General features: G+C 45.1%; 1 protein-coding gene and 1 long non-coding RNA gene across 3 annotated transcripts in view; one reads left to right on the forward strand and one right to left on the reverse strand.

The window, feature by feature from the left end:
• The window catches only part of LOC139276024 (uncharacterized), a 58,788-nt gene extending 43,777 nt beyond the window's left edge, over nucleotides 1–15,011 (reverse strand). The window contains exon 1 of the long non-coding RNA XR_011595804.1: nucleotides 14,875–15,011. This is a non-coding gene — a long non-coding RNA (uncharacterized lncRNA). The remainder of the gene's footprint in view (nucleotides 1–14,874) is intronic.
• The window catches only part of lsamp (limbic system associated membrane protein), a 1,086,137-nt gene that overhangs the window by 890,549 nt on the left and 176,559 nt on the right, over nucleotides 1–19,029 (forward strand). The gene's annotated exons all lie outside the window — the stretch shown is intronic.

Consider the following 19,029-nt stretch of genomic DNA (forward strand, 5'->3'; position numbering starts at 1 on the left):
GCATTGATTAATGATGTGCTCCTGTGAATTTTATCATTCAAATTAGAAATGTATAATCCAGATCAATCTGGAACCTGCACCAAGTGAAAAGTAGGTTTAAATGTTAAAATGTGTGAGAGGTGGATGACAGTAGAAGCTATCTAGAATCAACAGGGTTTTTCCCGATTAAACTTTGAGTGGAGAGGCTAGAGAAAGTGGGATTGTTCTCCTTAGAACAGAAAAGATTAAGGGGAGATTAAATAGAGGTGTTCAAAAATAATGAGGAGTTTTGATAGAGTAAATAAGGAGAATTTCTTTCCACTGGTGAGAGGGTTGATAACCAGAAGACACAGATTTAAGATAATTGGTAAAAGAACCGGAGGGATTTGAGGAACATTTTTAAGGAGAAAGTTATGATCTGCATTGCACTGCCTGAAAGGTGGTAGAAGCAAATTCAACAGTAACTTTCAAAAGGAAATTGGGTATATACTTGGAAAGGAAACAAATGCAGTGCAATGGGGAAAGAGCAGGGGAGTGGGGCTAATTAGATAGCTCTTTCAAAGAGCTGGCACAGGCATGATGTGCGGGATTGGCCTCCTTCTGTGCTGTATGATTCTATAATTCTAAGTGCAACTGAAAAGGAAGCATAAAATCACATAGATGAAACTGCGTCTATGGGTTGACCATGTGTTCCTGGCACTGCACTGCCAGGACCGCTGCTCTTAGACACTGCATGAACATGTGCACAAGTGAGCTGATCGTGCCTGATAGTGTGAGGTCAGCTCATTTTAATATTTCTCTGGCACCAGCAGCTAATGAAATGGGGAATAGGGCTGAGGTTCCAGCAAGGAAAAATGTTTCTTTTTAATATAAGAGCTTCAACAAATAGGCGCTAAGCAACTGGAGGCCTGCTCAGGCAGTTCAGTCGCTTTATCGGGGGGCCTCCAAATTGAAATATTTTTCACAGCTGTAATGAGCCTTGCACACAGTCTGAGAATACTCACATTGGGCGCCCACGATCACATTAACGGCCCCAATACATTTGTTTAAAAAAAAATCTAATGAGCTTTATGAATGTGGTAGAATTGAACTGGCAAGAAAGGGAAATAAAATAATAGATGAATAAATATTTCAAGGGAATGTTTTATTTTTCAAGACAGGAGTTTCATGCCTTTCATGTCCCCAGGACATCCCAAAATGTTTTACAGTGAAAGAATTGATTTTCATGTGTAGTCACTGTTGTAATGTGGGCAACGAGGCAGCCAAATTACGCCCAGCAAGCACAAACAGCAATTAATTAATTGACTAGCTAATGCGTTTCACTGTTGTTGTTTGAAGGAGTCCTTTTCATGATCAAGTTACCTAACACTTGACAAAAATAATGCCTGTGCTGCTTCCACTTTACCTATTATAATCTTCTTATAAAATTCATCAGACAGTAAATATTCAGCAGAATGGTAGTTGTGCTCAAGGAACCTATTTCTGACTTCACAGAACCATAAGTTGTCTTACAGGATTCAAATGAACCTTTTTAATGAGAGTGGTTAGATGTTTAATTCAAGACTTTTTCGAAATCTATTTCTCGTTTAGTCATCACATTTTCCACCACCATTTCATTGTATATGTGATTATAAATCTTCCACTCCTACAGCTCTGTTGCAGATCATTTTAACAGATTGCAAAACATAATTCAACTACAGCTTTCTACTTTTAACAACAGGATGGATAATCAAGACTGGGATTAGCTCTTGCCCAGGGGAAAGTCCATCTTCTTTATTTTAATCTCCATACATCATCTATTAATTCAAACATGGAAATATTAGAGACAATAATGTTAGGACTTGATAGAAGAAGGCCCACATCAGAGGATGCTTACAGTGCAGGCTGGTCTAGGTATGCAACCCAATGCATCTTGCACAATCTCACCCTGAAAAAGGACCATGTTCCATTACAGGCAGAGAAGAACTGAAAAAGAGACTTCATCTTTATTGAAGTTCCTGTACCTTCAATTGCACACATGGTGAATACCCTGGGAAAAATAACAGGACTACCCGCATTGTCCTCAGTCATGCATCAACAACCACAAACTACCACAGTATTTCTCACAAATACCTTATTCTACCTTATCTCAATAGCACATCAATTTAGATTAGATAAAGAAATAACTTGCATTTAAATAATGCCTCATCATATCCTCAGGACATGATGATGGCAGCAAGTTCTTCTTGCCATGAAGAATCATTAACATGTTGAATGGACCTCAAAGTAGACCAGTGAAGGCATCGGAATCATTTAAGGAGCGGTTTATGATTGATGGCTTGTGGGCTCTTTCTGGATGGTGGAACAAGTGGCCTTCCTCATTAGTCTGTACCTTGTGAAGCACAACCAGTCAGAACCACCAAAGATGGCAAACCTATAGCCTTAACACTTTTGTATGAAACTGCCTTACCTAGCTCTTACATGAGCTGCCCCCAACTATCAGAAAGCATGTTTGGCATCTATGCAGAACAGTCACAAGATAAGGTTTAGGATGAAGCAGAAAATTGTAAACTAGATTCAAACAACATAACAGAGCTATGGCACAGAAAATAGGGACAAACACTAAATTTAAAGAGAATCTCTAGAAAGATTCTAATTGAAATAAAATTGAAAGTTTGCCAAATAGGATTGGAATATTATATGAGTGAAAAACATTTTCGAATTGAAGATGAATGTCACTTGGTGATGGACAAATATCTAGTACAGATCCACGGGAGGAGAAAGAGCTGCAGGTTTAATGAGGGGAAGCGAGACAAGCCAGAAGCATAGTCTACGACATGATTGTACTATTCTAAAATGCTTCATACAGGAATGCATTAATACGATGTGGTGTTAACCTTAGGTTTCTAAAATCCGAGAGCACCACTTCAGAGCTTATGATTTATTTTGCACCGTAAGCTCATAAACAAAACTATAGTCTGCAAGAATTCAGTTAGCGCTGAAGTTGTCACGAAAAATTCCATTTCATGTTTACCATGGACTGGATTATAATAATGGCCTCTGAAGAGAAAGGGCAGGGTTTGCAGATTGTATTTATAGATTGCTGTGTTATTTTACTCATGTAGCAGCTGTACCTGTTCTGATAACTAGGTATTAAGCAAACTTTGGTTACCAGAGAAAAGCTAGCACCTGAATTCAGTGAATGATTACAAAGAGGAAGGTTGTTTACAATGTCACATGTTTGCAAGTGTGGGGAAAATAGAACAACTGAAAAGCATTTGCAAACCAAGTCAGAAATTTTCAGATTCAGCTATTCTGTGCTGCAATTAATTTGTTGACCACTGTAATCAAAAGTCACTGATTGTGACAATTTATTTATTTCCAAGCGTCACCTCTGGATCCTGAATAATTAATAGAGGCTCAAAAATTGCTGTCAAAATAATGGTGCAGCAAATAGCGCTCGGGGGAAGTCAGCAGCAGCAGCCCATGGCACCAGGGGTGGCTCTGCTGCACAGAAGGGCAGGAAAAAGAGTGGAAGAGCTATCTTGATAGGGGATTCTATTGAAAGGGGAATAGATAGGCGATTCTGCGGCCGCAAACGAGAGTCCAGGATGGTATGTTGCCTCCCTGGTACAAGGGTCAAGGATGTCTCGGAGCGGCTGCAGTGCATTCTGGAAGGGGAGGGTGAACAGCCAGCTGTCGTGGTGCATATAGGTACCAACTGTTGTGTATCTGTAAAGCATGCACTCCCATGTTCCGCCACCAGGGAGGGCATCCCCTGAAGTCCCAAGGGATCCCAGCATTCCTTGGGAGCACTGTATATAAGCCGGCCCCTGAGGCCTGTTCCTCACTCTGGAGTGTCTTAATAAAGACTGAGGTCACTGTTACTTTAACCTCCCTGTGTGCAGTCTCATCTGTGTTAGGAACACAACAACTGGCGACGAGTCTATGAATCCAACGCAAAGATGCAGCAAACTGTGGGCATCCTGGAGAAGTTCTCGGAGGGTGAGAACTGGGAAGCCTATGTCGAATGGCTAGACCAGTACTTTGTAGCCAACGAACTGGACGGAGAAGGAAGCGCTGCAAAAAGGAGAGCAGTCCTCCTCACGGTTTGCGGGTCAACGACCTCATGAAGAATCTTCTGGCTCTGGTGAAACCCACAGATAAGTCGTATGAGGAGCTGTGTACACTGGTTCTGAAGCTTCTTAACCCGAGGGAGAGTGTGCTGATGGCAAGGTATCGGTTCTACACGTGCCAGCGATCTGAAGAAAGTGGCGAGCTACGTCGCCGAGCTAAGGCGACTTGCAGGACAATGTGAGTTTGATGGCTACCTGGAGCAAATGCTCAGAGACTTTTTTGTACTGGGCATTGGCCACGAGACCATCCTACGAAAACTTTTGATTGTAGAGACACCGACCCTCAGCAAGGCCATTGCGATAGCACAGGCGTTTATGTCCACCAGTGATAACACAAAACAAATCCCTCAGCACACAAGTGCTAGCAATGTTCATAAATTAACTGGAACTGTGTTTGCGAGCAGAAATGTACAGGGCAAAAACCACAAGTCTGCAACTGCCAGCAGGCCTCAGGTGACCCAGATGACTCCGAGTCCGCAACAAAGGATGAATGCAAGGCAATTCACACCTTGTTGGCATTGTGGAGGCTTCCATTCAGCCTATTCATGCCGCTTCAAAGGGTATGTTTGCAAGAGCTGTGGAACAATGGGGCACCTCCAACGAGCTGCAAGCTCTGCAAAACCTGCTAACCACGTGGCAGAGGAAGATCGGTCCATGGTGGATCAAGGCAATTTCAAGCCTCAGAGAGAGGAGGCAGATGCTGAAGTACACGGGGTGCACACATTTTTGACGAAATGTCCACCTATAATGCTAAATATAAAATTGAATGGCTTACCTGTAGCCATGGAACTGGACACTGGTGCTAGCCAATCCATCATGAGTAAAAAGATGTTTGAGAGACTGTGGTGCAACAAGGCATTCAGACCAGCCCTGAGCCCCATCCACACGAAACTGAGAACGTACACCAAAGAGCTTATCACTGTCCTGGGCAGCGCCATGGTCAAGGTCACCTACGAGGGCACGGTGCACGAACTGCCACTCTGGATTGTCCCGGGCAATGGCCCCACACTGCTTGGAAGGAGCTGGCTGTGCAAAATCCGCTGGAACTGGGATGACATCTGAGCGCTATCACATGTCGATGAGGCCTCATGTACCCAGGTTCTTAACAAATTTCCTTCCCTTTTTGAGCGAGGCATTGGAATCTTTTCCGGGGCGAAGGTGCGGATCCACTTGGTCCCAGAGGCATGACCCATTCACCACAAGGCGCGAGCGGTACCTCACAAGATGAGTGGAAATCGAGCTGGACCGGCTGCAATGCGATGGCATCATCTCCCCAATGTAATTCAGCGAGTGGGCCAGCCCAATTGTTCCAGTACTCAAAAATGATGGCACGGTCAGGATTTGCGGCGATTATAAAGTAACTATTAATCGTTTCTTGCTACAGGACTAATACCTGCCACCTAAGGCAGACGATCTATTTGCGACACTGGCAGGAGGCAAGACGTTCACCAAGCTCAATCTGACTTCGGCCAACATGACGCAGGAGCTGGAGGAGTCTTCGAAGGGCCTCACCTGCATCAACACGCACAAGGGCCAGTTCATCTACAGCAGATGCCCGTTTGGAATTCGGTCGGCTGCAGCGATCTTCCAGAGAAACATGGAGAGCCTACTCAAGTCGGTACCACACACGGTGGTCTTTCAGGACGACATATTGGTCGCGGATCGGGACACCGTCAAGCACCTACAAAACCTGGAGGAGTTCCTCCAACGACTGGATCGCGTAGGGCTGCGGCTGAAGAGGTCGAAATGCATCTTCATGGCAACAGAAAAGGAGTTTTTGGGGAGAAAGATCGCGGCGGACGGCATTCGGCCCACAGACACCAAGATAGAGGCTATCAGGAATGCGCCCAGGCCACAGAACGTCACGGAGCTGCGGTCGTTCCTGGGACTCCTCAACTATTTTGGTAACTTTCTACCGGGGTTAAGCACCCTCTTCGAGCCCCGACATGTGTTATCATGTAAAGGTGAGAACTGCGTATGGGGAAAAAAACAAGTAATTGCTTTTGAGAAAGCCAGAAACATTTTATTCTCCAACAAACTGCTTGTATTGTATAAACCGTGTAAAAGACTTGTGCAAGCATGTGATGTGTCGTCGTACGGAGACGGGTGTGTGTTAAAACAAGCTAATGTTGCGGGGAAGTTACAACCTGTCGCCTATGCCTCCAGGAGCTTATCTAAGGCTGAGAGGGCCTACAGCATGATTGAGAAAGAGGCATTAACGTGTGTGTTCGGGGTAAAGAAAATGCATCAGTACCTGTTTTGCCTCAAATTTGAGCTGGAAACCGATTACAAGCCCCTCATATCCCTGTTCGCTGAAAACAAGGGGATAAATACTAATGCCTCAGCCCGCATACAAAGGTGGGCACTCACGCTATCAGCATATAACTATACCATCTGCCACAGGCCAGGCACCGAGAAATATGCGGATGCTCTCAGTCGGCTACCATTGCCCACCACGGGGATGGAAATGGCGCAGCCTGCAAACTTGTTGATGGTCATGGAAGCGTTTGAAAATGATAAATCACCTGTCACGGCCCGCCAGATTAGGACTGGGCCAGCATCCCCGTTGAAATGCAAGAGCTAATCAATCCGTTCCAGCGGCGAAAGGACAAGCTGTCCATTCAGGCAGACTGCCTGTTGTCGGGTAACCATGTAGTGCTACGCAAAAAGGGCAGGGAGACGTTCATCTCGGATCTCCACAGCACACACCCGGGTATAGTAATGATGAAAGCGATAGCCAGGTCCCACGTGTGGTGGCCCGGTATCGACTCTGATTCGAGTCCTATGTACGGCAATGCAGCGTGTGTGCTGAGTTGTGCAACGCGCCCAGAGAGGCACCACTAAGTTTGTGGTCCTGGCCCTCCAGACCATGGTCGAGGATCCCTGTCGACTATGTGGGCCTATTTCTCGGTAAAATGTTCCTGGTGGTGGTGGATGCTTTTTCAAAATGGATTGAATGTGAAATAATGTCGGGAAGCACCGCCATCGCCACCATTGAAAGCCTGAGGGCCATGTTTGCCACCCACAGCCTGCCTGACATACTGGTCAGTGACAACGGGCCAAGTTTCACCAGTGCCGAATTTAAAGAATTCCTGACCCGCAATGGGATCAAACATGTCACCTCGACCCTGTTTAAACCAGCCTCCAATGGGCAGGCAGAGAGGGCAGTACAAACAATCAAACAGAGCCTCAAACGAGTCACAGAAGGCTCATTCCAAACCCGCCTGTCTCGAGTACTGCTCAGCTACCGCACGAGACCCCACTCACTCACAGGGGTGCCCCCGGCTGAACTACTCATGAAAAGGACACTTAAAAGCAGACTCTCGCTGGTTCACCCCAACCTGCATGATCAGGTAGAGAGCAGGCGGCAGCAAGAAAATGTAAACGATGGTCGCACCACTGTGTCACGAGAAATTGATCTGAATGACCCTGTATATGTGCTAAACTGTGAACATGGTCCCAAGTGGATCGCGGGCACGGTGATAGCTAAAGAAGGGAATAGGGTGTTTGTAGTCAAACTAGAAAATTGACAAATTTGCAGACAGCACCTGGACCAAACGAGGCTGCGGTTCACAGACTGCCCTGAACACCCCACAGCAGACACCACCTTTTTCGAGCCCACAATGCACACCCAAAGGATCAATGACACCACCCCGGACCAAGAAATCGAACCCATCACGCCCAACAGCCCAGCAAGACCAGACTCACCCAGCAGCCCTGCAGGGCCAACAACACGCCAACCCAGCGAGGGCACAGCCAACACACCAGAACAGACATTTGTACCGAGGCAGTCCACCAGGGAAAGAAAGGCTCCCGATCACCTTGTAAATAGTTTTAACTTTGACTTTGGCGGGGGAGTGATGGTGTGTATCTATAAAACATGCACTCTGATGTTCCGCCACCATGGAGCACATCCCCTGAAGTCCCAAGAGATCCAGCATCCCTTGGGAGCACTGTATATAAGCCGGCCCCTAAGGACTGTTCCTCACTCTGGAGTGTCTGAAAAAAAACTGAGGTCACTGTTACTTTAACCTCCCTGTGTGCAGTCTCATCTGTGTTAGGAACACAACACCAACGACAAAATGCGGGATGAGGTCCAACAAGCTGAGTTTAGGGAGCTAGGATTTAAATTAAAAAGTAGGACCTCATAGGCAGTAATCTCAGCATTGCTACCAGTGCCACGTGCTAGTCAGAGTAGGAATGGCAGGATCACTAAAATGAATACGTGGCTTGAGCAGTGGTGCAGGAGGGAGGTATTTAAATTCCTGGGACAATGGAAATGGTTCTGGTGGAGGTGGGACCAGTACAAACCGGACAGCCTGTACCTGGGCAGGACCGGAACCAATGTCCTAACGGGAGTGTTTGCTAATGCTGTTGGAGAGTGGTTAAACTAATATGGCAGAGGGATGGGAACCTATGCAGGTGGACAGAGGGAAGTAAAATGGGGGCAAAAGCAAAAGATCGAAAGAAAGAAAGTAAAAGTGGAGGGCAGAGAAACCCAAGGCAAAAATCAAAAAGGGCCACATTACAGCAAAATTCTAAAGGGACAAAATGTGTTAAAAAGACAAGCCTGAAGGCTCTGTGCCTCAATGCGAGGAGCATTCGTTATAAGGTGAAGGAATTAACTGCGCAGGCAGCTGTTAATGAATATGATATAATTGGGATTACGGAGACATGGCTCAAGGGCGACCAAGGATGGGAACTCAACATCCAGGGATATTCAACATTCAGGAAGGATAGATAGAAAGGAAAAGGAGGTGTGATAGCGTTGCTGGTTAAAGAGGAAATTAATGCAATAGTAAGAAAGAACATTAGTTTGGATGATGTGGAATCTGTATGGGTAGAGCTGCGGAATACCAAAGGGCAGAAAAAGCTAGTGGGAGTTGTGTACAGACCACCAAACAGTAGTAGTGAGGTTGGGGAAAGCATCAAACAAGAAATTAGGGATGCGTGCAATAAAGGTACAGCAGTTATCATGGGTGACTTTAATCTACATATAGATTGGGCTGACCAAACTGGTAGCATTACCGTGGAGGATTTCCTGGAGTGTATTAGGGATGGTTTTCTAGACCAATATATCGAGGAACCAACTAGAGGGCTGGCCATCCTAGACTGGGTTATGTGTAATGAGAAAGGACTAATTAGCAATCTTGTTGTGCAAGGCCCCTTGGGGAAGAGTGACCATAATAAGGTAGAATTCTTTATTAAGATGGAGAGTGACACAGTTAATTCAGAGACTCGGGTCCTGAACTTAAGAAAAAGTAGCTTTGATGGTATGAGACGTGAATTGGCTAGAATAGACAGGCGAATGATACTTTAAGGGTTGGTGGTGGATAGGCAATGGCAAGCATTTAAAGATCATATGGATGAACATCAACAATTGTACATCCCTGTCTGGTGGAAAAATAAAACGGGGAAGGTGGCTCAACCGTGGCTAACAAGGGAAATTAGGGATAGTGTTAAATCCAAGGAAGAGGTATATAAATTGGCCAGAAAAAGCAGCAAACTTGAGGACTGGGAGAAATTTAGAATTCAGCAGAGGAGGGCCAAGGGTTTAATTAGGAGGGGGGAAATAGAATATGAGAGGAAGCTTGCTGGGAACATAAAAACTGACCCGAAAAGCTTCTATAGATATGTGAAGAGAAAAAGATTAGTGAAGACAAGCGTAGGTCCCTTGTAGTCAGAATCAGCTGAATTTATAATGGAGAACAAAGAAATGGCAGATGAATTGAACAAATACTTTGGTCCTGTCTTCACGAAGGAAGACGCATATAACCTTCCAGAAATACTCGGGGACCGAGGATCTAGCGAGAAGGAGAAACTGAAGGAAATCCTTATTCGTCAGGAAATTGTGTTAGGGAAAGTGATGGGATTGAAGGCCAATAAATCCCCAGAGCCTGATAGTCAGCATCCCAGAGTACTTAAGGGATTGGCCCTAGAAATAGTGGATGCATTGGTGATCATTTTCCAACAGTCTATTGACTCTGGATCAGTTCCTATGGACTGGAGGGTAGCAAATGTACCACCACTTTTTTAAAAAGGAGGGAGAGAGAAAACAGGGAATTATAGACCGGTTAGCCTGACATCGGTAGTGGGGAAAATGTTGGAATCAATTATTAAAGATGAAATAGCAGCGCATTTGGAAAGCAGTAACAGGATCGGTCCAAGTCAGCATGGATTTATCAAAGGGAAATCATGCTTGACAAATCTTCTAGAATTTTTTGAGGATGTAACTAGTAGAGTGGACAAGGGAGAACCAGTGGTTGTGGTGTATTTGGAATTGCAAAAGGCTTTTGACAAGGTCCCACACAAGAGATTAGTGTGCAAAATTAAAGCACATGGTATTGGGGGTAATGTATTGATGTGGATAGAGAACTGGTTGGCAGACAGGAAACAGAGAGTCGGGATAAACGGGTCCTTTTCAGAATGGCAGGCAGTGACGAGTGGGATGCCGCAGGGTTCAGTGCTGGTACCCCAGCTATTTACAATATACATCAATGAATTAGATGAAGGAATTGAGTGTAATATCTCCAAGTTTGCAGACGACACTAAACTGGGTGGTGGTGTGAGCTGTGAGGAGGATGCTAAGAGGCTGCAGGGTGACTTGGACAGGTTAGGTAAGTGGGCAAATGCATGGCAGATGCAGTATAATGTGGATAAATGTGAGGTTATCCACTTTGGTGGCAAAAACACAAAGGCAGATTATTATCTGAATGGTGGCAGATTAGGAAAAGGGGAGGTGTAACGAGACCTGGGTGTCATGATACATCAGTCATTGAAAGTTTGCATGCAGTTACAGCAGGCGGTGAAGAAGGCAAATGGCATGTTGGCCTTCATAGTTAGGGGATTTGAGTATTGGAGCAGGGAGGTCTTACTGCAGTTGTACAGGGCCTTGGTGAGACCTCACCTGGAATATTGTGTTTAGTTTTGGTCTCCTAATCTGAGGAAGGACGTTCTTGCTATTGAGGGAGTGCAACGAACGTTCACCAGACTGATTCTCGGGATGGCGGGACTAACATATGAGGAGAGACTGGATCGATTGGGCCTGTATTCACTGGAGTTTAGAAGAATGAGAGGGGATCTCATAGAAAAATATAAAATTCTGACGGGACTGGACAGGTTAGATGCAGGAAGAATGTTCCCGATGTTGGGGAAGTCTAGAACCACGGGTCACAGTCTAAGGATAAGGGGTAAGCCATTTAGGACCGAGATGAGGAGAAACTTCTTCACTCAGAGAGTTGTTAACCTGTGACATTCTCTACCGCAGAGAGTTGTTGATATATTCAAGAGGGAGTTAGATATGGCCCTTACGGCTAAAGGGATCAATGGATATGGAAAGCAGGAAAGAGGTACTGAGGTGAATGATCAGCCATGTTCTTATTGAATGGTGGTGCAGGCTTGAAGGGCCGAATGGTCTACTCCTGCACCTATTTTCTATGTTTCTATGTTTATTTAAGTGTAAATGCCACACCAACTTCAGACAAGGGCAGATGCACGATTAAATGTGGAAATTGAGAAATTGCTGTCAGAGATGCATTACTCCGCCATTAGCTTTATAAAAACTGTCTGGCTCTCACTATCTGGCTCTCCATTTAAAATCAATAAACAACGTGGAGTTCCTGTACTTGCACAGCAGATACGAAGTAAACATAGAACAGAAAGTTAAGTCAAGTTATTTCATGTCTAAGGGCTGGAAATTCATCACCTTTCCACCCATTTACTGCCCATTTTGCCGCCCGTTTACCGCCGGAAAACAGTTTAATCCTAAAATGCCACCCAAAATAGAAATTATGCCCGTTCACCGCCCAAATATCGTTGGCGGTAAATTTATCAATCATTTACCGGTGACGGTAAACAATACCGCCCGCCTATTTTTTTCATAGTTATTTTGACATTATTCAGCATGCAACGCCCAAATACCCGCCAGTGGTAAATTCATCAAATCCACCATTTTTACCGCTGGACTAAAATACCGCCCAGAAAACCCAAGTCTTACCTGATCGTAACCCAGCGCCATTTTGAAAATCACAAGATCTTGAAGGAAGGCTGATTGACGTTAGTGAGAGCTTAAAAGTTATTTGAGAGTCGAATTTAATGGATATTTGAAGCTATTTGAGAGTATCTGAGCACATAGGAGTAAAGTTCAAGGACATTTATGGTTATTTGAGGACATTTGAGGATACTTGAGGACATTTGAGGACATTGAAAGGAATTGGATCTGTAATTTCTCTGCCAATATTGCTGACTACTTACATGATGTGGAATAGAGCTGGAAGAAGGTTTATTGAAGAGCATTATGACCCTAAACAAAGAGGTTGCAGACTTATGAGGGGGAGGAAGAGGTCTTACCACCAATGAATTTTCAGGGAGAAGCACTCATACCTGCACCTGTCTGATACACAGTGCATTAGAAGTCTGTCTGAAAAGAGATGATCAATGCGATTGGCCAGCTCATAATGGCAGACCTGCAGCCTACCAGCACCAACAGGACTGCACTGATGTCGAGGTGAAGGTGACTGCGGCATTTGTCTTCTATGCATCCGGCTCTTTTCAGGCATTAGCTGGGGACATATGCTGCAAAACTCAGCAAGCCACACTTCGCTGCATTCGCCAGGTAACTGATGCACTGTACGCTCACAGGATGGACTTTATAAACTTCCCAATGACCAGGGAGACACAGAGTGCTTTGGGTTTTGCACGATTGCTGACTTCCCCAAGGTTCAGGGTGTCATAGACTGTCTTCACATTGCCCTGTGAACACCTTTACAGGAGGTAGCGGTTTACCAAATCCATAAAGGAATCCACTCCCTGAACGTGCAGCTCGTCGACGACCACACGCAATGCATCATGGCAGTAAATGCCAATTTTCCAGGGAGCATCCATGATGCTTACATCTTGCGTGAGAGCATTGTCTCTGACCTGTTTAATAGTCAGCCACAAGGTCACAGCTTGATGCTGGGGGATAAAGGATACGGCCACGCCACCTGGCTCATAACTCCCCTCCGGAACCCTCAAACAGAAGCCGAGCATCGCAACAATAACAGCCATATAGCCACACGCAATATCGTCGAAAAGACAATTAGAGTGTTCAAGCAGCGCTTCCGATGCCTGGACCACTCTGGAGGCAGCCTGCAATACCACCTTGAGCAGGTTGCTGATTCATTGTGGTGTGTTGCATGTTGCATAACTTAGCCATCATGAGGGGACAGGAATTGCCATAGGGGACTGAGGACCATCTCAGGAGAGAGGGGAGGAGGATGAGGAGCCTGGCGATGAACCCATGCCAACCCCCCCACCAAACACCACAGGGGAAGCCTCGTGGAGCTTTCGCAACTCAAAACTGCTCCATCAGCAGCTCATTAATGAACGCTTTGCTTGAACGGTGAGAGTTACCTTTCACCTTTGCCTGGCCACAGTATGCAACCCTTATAATGACTGTTACCCCTCATTTTCTAAAAGTGAGTCAGTCACTGTACAAGAATGTTTAAGTTGAATAAAAATATTTTTATAACATTTGAAATTTTGTAAAACTTTGAAAAATTAAATAGTTAATAAATAATTTTTTAAAATAAAATGTGTAAAAAATAAATAAAATTTTTGAACCAACAATAACAAGAACAATAACAAAACAACTAAAACCCCCTACACCCCTGCCCCCCCACCCAGCACCAATTTTTCCTGCGGCCACCACTCCCACCACCTTTCCCGTAACCCCTGCCCCTACCCACATTTGGACCAGGAAGTTGTGCAGCAAGGCATCCAGAGTGCTGCTGCTGTTGTGGGATCGACATTGGCAGCGTCATGTGTGGGTGTGCTGGAGAAGCTCGGGGTGTGGAAGTCCCGGCTTGTGAGTCGGAAGATTGATCAACCTCCCGACCTACAAGTGCTGTCTGCCTGAGTGGTATGACACTGTGGAGTGCAGTGCCAAATGCCGAGACCATCAATTGCTGCATAGCATTGAAGGACTCGGTGTTTTGCCACACTGCCGCAATCAGTTCCGCCATGTCCTCCGATTGACGTGCGGATTGTGTGGCGATGTTCCTGGTTATTCCACTCATGGCCTGGAGGAGCTCTCGACCTACATTGACGCTCGCCCTTGACAGTCCCACCATGTCCAGGTCAATGTCTGCCTGTCTTGAAGCATACCTGCTTTGCCGGACCAACCTCCACGAAATCGGCATACGGGTTTGAATACTCGGGGTGGGTTGCTGCACACCGCTTGGTCCCGCTCCTTCCTGCGAGGGAGATCCAAACAAAATGGATCCCAACGAGGAAGAGGTGGCCACAGATAAAATATCAGAGCTCAATAACCTCCTCCCCCTCCTCCACCACCTTCTGAATTGCTTGTGACATCTCCCTCCGCCCCCCCCCCCCCCCACAGCCCCCCGCTTCACCACAACTGCTTGGAGAGGGTTCTCCGGGTGCCCATATTCCTCTTGTTCCTCATCCTCAGACAGCCAATGGTGCCTGATGGAGGTGGAGGATCCCGTGGTGAGCTGGAGCGCATGCGACTCCTCAAGTGCAACTAGAAAACAACATTTGGGTGGTTAGCAGCAGGGGAGAGGTCAGGCTGATGTGAGTACACTCATGTAGCGCAGGCTTATTTAGAGGACCACCACGACTGCACGATATGTCGCCGAGAGATTTTACATGAAATTAACTTAACTTGAATGCACAGAAACTGCATGACATTACATTACAGGATACCAGCATTACATTACATTATATTGACATAACATTACATGACCGCAACACAGCCCGGGGATTATGCAAGACTTACCTCCGCTGTCACCGGATCAGCACCACCACGGGTAGCCGTCTCACCAGGGCTGCAGTGCGCTCCTCCAGGTCCGTCAACGCAACTATGTTCGGTGGGCCTCCTCCCGTGAGCCACTGCTCGGCACGATTGTTCGATATCTTCTTCTGCAAAGATGACAATAGCAATGTTTAACCGAATTGCCCATCTGCTCTTATGGCACACACAGATAGCCATCTGAGCACTAGTAACATAATGCGTGCATTTAATGCAGTCCTTTGTTAAATGTGCCACTGAGGACAACGACTCCGAAATGCCGCACTGGATCCTCTGGTAAACGGCCGGAGGCGGTGGGGGGGTATTCCCAAACCCACCCCTGGTCAATTGACCCCATGTGGCCTCCACCTCAAGCACCAGTGCCTCTTGGGCATCCAGGGTAATTCTCCTGGCCCTTCTCTTCCCCCCCTACCTTTTGTTCCCGCCTCTCCTTCTTTCTGCATTTTTTTTCTTTGGTGTAATTCAAAAGAATAAATGTGCAATAATCTTTCTACAATTTTTATTATTCTGGCTGTTTGGTTTAATTATCCTCTTCTCAACCTATATATCCTCTCTCCACTCTCTCTCTCTCTCCCACTCACTCTCTCACTAAAAACGGACCTTCTGCACATGCGCAAGCGACCCCTTATCCCGAATCGCGGAAAAAAATGAGTTTGAATTTTTTTAAATCGCGCATGCGCAGAAGGCCCATTTTTCCCAGACTCCAGTCTTCCACGATTATGAATACGCCACCGCCAGACACATACTGCTACCACTACCGCTGGCCAACTTTTGATGAAACTAGCGGCCTTCATTCTTAGCGGCATTCCGGTGGTACTAAAAACACGATCTGCGGTTATCGCCGGAATATCGCCGAGAAATGGGCGATGGCGGTACTTCATGAAATTATCCTGTTAACGACATGATAAGTATTAATTATTGCCAGTCAACCTCTTTGGCATTGAAAATTAACTATTACAAAGTGCAATCTCATCCCTTCAGGTTTTAATTATAGTTGGAGATTTTGTTTTAAAAAATGTAATTAAAATGTTTAAAAAATGTTTTTCTTTCTGTCCCTTCTCTCTCAATCCAATTTTTTTCCCGCTCACTTTCTCTTTCTGTACCTGATTTGACATTGAAGTCACCATTTTAATTTCTCGAGGGCAAATCCTCTCCAGGCGCCACCGCCACTCGCCCCCAGGCAAAAAGGCAATTGCGCCTACCAGCGGTGCTAACGGGGTGCAAAAAAGAGACACTTTTGGCCCCAGGAACTTTTGAAATGGAAACATATTAAGAAAGCAACTTATCTGCTGTTTTGTCGATATGTTTGCATGCTTACATAAGCAGCAAATAAACAGGAAAAAAAAATAACAAAAAAATTTCAAGAAAATGCACCATAGATTGTCAGATCTGTGCAGGGAATGTCGAATGCGAGCACGACAACAAATCACTAGGCTGCAGGTAATTATAAAGTGTACTTCTGGCCACTAGTGGTGATAAAGTATACAGTGTAAAGTTGTGGCTGCCGTTTCAAATTCTCTTTGAGGAGAAATGAAAATAAAAGATTGCAATTTGTAAATGTATCCATTTATTTTTGAGCATATTTTTGTTTTGTTTTTTCATCTGGATATGAGCCAAAGTGGAAGACAATCTGCTTCTGAGCTTCTGGGTTTCCCTGGCTTCTGCTTGTCTGGGAGATAAAGAACCTGCATTCTGGGAAACCAGTCATGTAATGCCATTCTCTGCCATTCTGTGGCACGCTGCACTGCAACCACAGCATAAACGTTCACAGTTTATCTCAAGAATTTAGCATTAATTAGAAACATATGCTCACAGTTCTGTGTGGTTTTCCTATTATATTTAATATTAGAAATATTCAGGAGAGTTGTTTTTGTGCATCCTGTGTGGTAACAGAACATATTTTGAAAGGTCACAATAGAATGTTCCAGCACTTGCTGGTTATATTTTTAATACCTCCAACAAGCACTCTTGTTTGATTGAAGGAGTTTGTTAAAGACTGCAGTTAACAAGGTATTGTACTATCAGAAAGATGACGGAGTATGTGTTTGTTATTGATCCTCAGGGATCAGTGCTGGGACCCCAACTATTTACAATATATATTAATGACTTGGAGGAAGGGACCGAGTGTAACGTAGCCAATTTGCTGATTTAAAAAGATGGGAGGAAAAGCAATGTGTGAGGAGGACACAAAAAAATCTGCAAAAGGACATAGACAGGCTAAATGAGTGGGCAAAAATTTGACAGATGGAGTACAATGTTGGAAAGTGTGAGGTCATGCACTTTGGCAGAAAAAAATCAAAGTGCTGCAGTACAGTGGGACCTGGGGGTATTTGTGCATGAAACACAAAAGATTAGTATGCAGGTACAGCAAGTGATCAGGAAGGCCAATGGAATCATGGCCTTTATTGCAAAGATGATGGAATATAAAAGCAGGGAAGACTTGTTACAGTTGTATAGGGTATTGGTGAGGCCACACCTGGAATATTGCGTGCAGTTTTGGTTTCCATATTTATGAAAGGATATACTTGCTTTGGAGGCAGTTCAGAGAAGGTTCACAAGGTTGATTCCAGAGATGAGGGGGTTGACTTATGAGGGAAGGTTGAGTAGGTTGGGCCTCTACTCTTTGGAATTCAGAAGAATGAGAGGTGATCTTATCGAAACATGTAAAATTATGAGGGGGCTTGCCAAGGTGGATGCAGAGAGGATGTTTCCACTGATGGGGGAGACTAGAACTAGAGGGCATGATCTTAGAATAATGGGCCGCCCATTTAAAACTGAGATGAGAAGAAATTTCTTCTCTGAGGGTTGTGGATCTGTGGAATTCGCTGCCTCAGAGAGCTGTGGAAGCTGGGACATTGAATAAATTTAAGACAGAAAAGACAGTTTCTTAAACGATAAGGAAATAAGGAGCTATGGAGAGCGAGCAGGGAAGTGGACCTGAGTCCATGATCGGATCAGCCATGATCATATTAAATGGTGGAGCAGGCTCGAGGAGCTGTATGGCCTACTCCTGCTCCTATTTCTTATGTTCTTATGTTCTTATGTTCTTTTCCCACTGCCTTGTATTCTGCTTATCATTTCAAAGTACTTATAATGGTGAACGTGCCATCAGAATGCTTGCCAACAGAGGCACTCCCATATTCTAACTTTATTTTCTGACCATGGATGGGCTGAGATCCACAAGCCAGCAATGTGAAAATCAAAAAATTAAAGTCACATTTGCAGTTCTGAACAACACAGTGGCCATTCGTACTCTGAATCCCAAACTGTAAATGACAGGCATTCAGAGCACCTGGAGTCAATATTATGTCGAGAATCACTTCTAATAGCAGCATTTATTCAATGTAACTGGAGTATTGGTTTGTGTTGTTTTCTGTGCCAAATACCATTCCCAGCTGAATGCTCTGAAAGCTGCGTGCCTAAACCCTTCTGTGCACACGCAATATAACATACAAAAATATCCTGTTGTGATGACATTTTCATTTTCTCTTTCTTTGCTCTCAGCACTTGGCACTTCCCCTGTAATGTACCTGCAAAGATAGGGATCTCAGCATGTAGAGAAGTGGGGATGCAAATACCGTACCACCTCCATGGTGGTCTGCAGCATGGTCATGCAGCACTACACAGATGTCATATTGTGGCCTCTGCCATAGATGCTTCTCAAACTGTGCACACTACTTTGCATACTCCCAACTGATTGCATGAACTGCAGATGCGGAGCTACGGAACAATGTTTGGAGCAAGGCCCTGTGAAGTTCAAATTCCAGGACTCAACAGCTGAACGATCACTCAAGTTGGGCTTCCTGCAGGCAGATCCTCCAATTCCACCTGCATTTGTTGCTCCTCACTTGTGCACTGTGCTTCACCAAGTGCTTCCTCCTGCAACTTATGAACTGAACCCCTGGAGTGGATATATCTGTGCTGGTGTTTGCTGCTGTAGGAGTGGATGGCACAGGATGCTGTAAAGTGCTTGGTTGAGGATGGATACACCACCTCCTTTCTTTGGCACTTACAGAAGCAGTAAAATAAAATCTTTTTAATGCTGGCAGTAGGCCAAAAGAACTTACGTAGCAAAAGTTTTCAATATATTATGATGTGGCACGTTAGTGTAGGCTTGTGTGT

This window comes from Pristiophorus japonicus, chromosome 11 (genome assembly GCF_044704955.1).
Source record: "Pristiophorus japonicus isolate sPriJap1 chromosome 11, sPriJap1.hap1, whole genome shotgun sequence".
Classification (NCBI taxonomy): Eukaryota; Metazoa; Chordata; class Chondrichthyes; family Pristiophoridae; genus Pristiophorus; species Pristiophorus japonicus.